At 43.5% G+C, this 3,244-nt stretch overlaps 1 pseudogene; it reads right to left on the minus strand.

Annotated features, from left to right (window-relative positions):
- Positions 1-1,871, minus strand: part of LOC116541903 — a 9,290-nt pseudogene extending 7,419 nt beyond the window's left edge.
- Positions 1,872-3,244: the final 1,373 nt, after the last annotated feature.

Below are 3,244 nucleotides of genomic sequence, written 5' to 3' on the forward strand. Positions count from 1 at the left end.
TATATATATATATATGTGTGTGTGTGTGTGTATATATATGTATATATATGTATATATACATATATATGTGTATATATATATGTGTGTGTATATATATATATATATATGTATATATATATTTTTTTTTTTAGACAATGTTTCGCTGTTGTTGCCCAGGCTGGAGTGCAGTGGTGTGATCTCGGCTCACCACACCTCCACCTCCCAAGTTCAAGCGATTCTCCTCTGTCAGCCTCCCAAGTAGCTGGGATTATAGGCATGCACTACCATGCCTGGCTAATTTTGTGTTTTTAGTAGAGACAGAGTTTCTCCATATTGGTCAGGACGGTCTCGAACTCCCAACCTCAGGTGATCTGCCTGCCTTGGCCTCCCAAAGTGCTGGGATTACAGGCATGAGCCACCGTGCCTGGCCAGACTAAATAATTTTTAAAAAGCAATATGAGGCCGGGCGCGGTGGCTCAAGCCTGTAATCCCAGCACTTTGGGAGGCCGAGGCGGGTGGATCACGAGGTCAAGAGATTGAGACCAACCTGGTCAACATGGTGAAGCCCCGTCTCTACTAAAAATACAAAAAATTAACTGGGCATGGTGGTGCGTGCCTGTAATCCCAGCTACTCAAGAGGCTGAGGCAGGAGAATTGCCTGAACCCAGGAGGCGGAGGTTGCGGTGAGCCGAGATCGCGCCATTGCACTCCAGCCTGGGCAACAAGAGCGAAACTCCGTCTCAAAAATAAAAAAAAAAAGCAATATGGACAAAAGAATAAGGCCCAGATGGGACATACACATACGCACACAAAGGGGTAGTTTATGATGGTAGGTTTCTACTACAAAAGATCTATGGTTCAATCCATCCCCTTTGATAAGTTAGCATGTCAAGATACAGTTTGAGTCAGTCAGTTCTCTCAAGAATCACATTTTTATCTGAGGCACATTACAGAAATGATGTATCATTAGATACATGTGCAATTTTTTTTTTTTTTTTTTTTTTTTTGAGATGGAGTCTCACTCTGCTGCCCAGGCTGAAGTGCAGTGGTGAGATCTCGGCTCACTGCAACCTCTGCCTCCTGGGTTCAAGCTGTTCTCCTGCCTCAGCCTCCCAAGCAACTGGGATTACAGGCATGCATCACCATGCCCAGCTAATATTTTGTATTTTTAGTAGAGATGGGGTTTCATCATATTGGCCAGGCTAGTCTTGAACTCTTGGACCTCAGGAGATCCACCCACCTCAGCCTCCCAAAGTACTGGGATTACAGACATGAGCCACTGTGCTGGGCCAAGATGTGGGCATTTTTCATGGGCATCCTGTTCACCATTCCCCCAATTATGTAAAAAGCCTATTTGGGAGTTTACATAAAGATGGCTCCCAGAGCTCTTGCAGAGTTCCCTGGCTACATAAGCTGCTCAAAAGTTGATGACTATTATTTTGATATAATCATAACCCCTCATGATGCTTTTCAGGTGTTCAAAGCACTTCTACGTATTTTCTTCTTCTTTTTCCTTTTTTTTTTTTTTTTTTAAGATGGGGGTTTGCTCTTCTTTCCTGGGCTGGAGTATAATGGCACAATCTCGGCTCACCGCAACCTCTGACTCCCGGGTCCAAGCAATTCTCCTGCCTCAGCCTCCGAAGTAGCTGAGATTACAGGCATGCACCACCACGCCAGGCTAATTTTGTATTTTCGGTAGAGATAGTGTTTCTCCGTGTTGGTCAGGCTGGTCTCAAACTCCTGACCTCAGGTGATCCACCTGCCTCGGCCTCTCGAAGTGCTGGGATTACAGGCGTGAGCCGCCATGCCCAGCCTGTATTTTCTTATTTGACTCTCACAACATCTCTATCAGGCAGACTTGGCAGTCTCACCAGGTTGACTCTGGTCGACATGGTAAGATTCCCCCTTGGTGGCATGCCCCGCCACACCTGGCTAATTCAGCATGTTATAGTTAAAGAGAAAAATATCTAAGAGATTAAGTGGCTTTGCTAAGGCCATATGGCTCCCATGGGGTTGGGCTAGGACTGCCATGAGTCCACTCTTCCCTGCTTTATGCCATCATAGAGCCTGAACTTCTCTTAAGATGTGTTTTAATGATAAATGATTATCATTTTTTTCATCACTGAACGGTTTATTCCTAATAGAATAACAAGGCACAGATACCCACTTTCACTCTTGTATTCAATAGTATATTGGAAGATACGGGCAGGGCAATTATGCAAGACAATAACAACTATTCAAGGATCGATTATCACCTGATCTCACACATAGAAATTCCTAAGGAATGTTTAAAACATTATTAGCGATAGTAAACAAATTGGGTAAACTTACAAGCATAATACCAATACAAAAATCCATTTTACTTTATTTATTATTATTATTTTTTGAGATGGAGTTTTACTCTTGTCATCCAGGAGTACAATGGCACGATCTTGGCTCACTGCAACCTCATCTGCCAGTTTCAAGCAATCCTCCCGCTTCAGGCTCCTGAGTAGCTGGGATTATAGGCATGCGTTATCACACTCCGATAATTTTTGTATTTTTAGTAGAGACAGGTTTTGTCACGTTGCCCAGGCTGTCACTCCCAACCTCAGCCCGCCTTGGATTCCCAAAGTGCTGGGATTCCAGATGTAAGCCACTGCGCCTGGCAGAAAAACCCATTTTATATGTATACACTAGCAATGAATAATCAATGACTATTCACAGTGCTTGATAAATGACAGCGTCAATAGCAGAGATATTATGTAGGCAAAAACAATTTAGAAATTGCATTCTTAAGTGCTCACTCAGCCTTGAGAGGGTAATTATATAATGAATTTAGAAAACTCAGCCACTTTTAAAGACTTACTATAATGGCAGAAATGATCTTGGATGCTAAGCAAAATAATCGAGTACACCGTTTTGCTCGGCATTTCTATTTAGTTGGAAGCAAGAGTTTTCAGATATTCTACACCCTATTCATTCAACACATATTTAAGCGCAGTTGCATGTCAGTCTCTGTTCTTTGTACTAGAAATATAACAGTGAGCAAAACAGTCTCTGCTCTCAGGGAGTTCAAACTCTTGTTGGGGAGACCAGAAAACACACAAATGAATAACAATGCTATGGAGGAAGAAAAGGAGGGAAATGGGGCAGAGAGGCGGGTCAGAAGCTGGGCGTGGTGGGGTGTGACTATGGTTCCAGCTACTCTAGAGGCTGAAGCAGGAAGATTCCTTGAGCCCAGAGTTTGGGGCTGCAGCTCGTGCCACTGCACTCCAGGCTGGGC

Source organism: Sapajus apella, unplaced genomic scaffold (genome assembly GCF_009761245.1).
Source record: "Sapajus apella isolate SASKATOON/1434 unplaced genomic scaffold, GSC_monkey_1.0 scaffold158, whole genome shotgun sequence".
In the NCBI taxonomy this organism is placed as follows: Eukaryota; Metazoa; Chordata; class Mammalia; order Primates; family Cebidae; genus Sapajus; species Sapajus apella.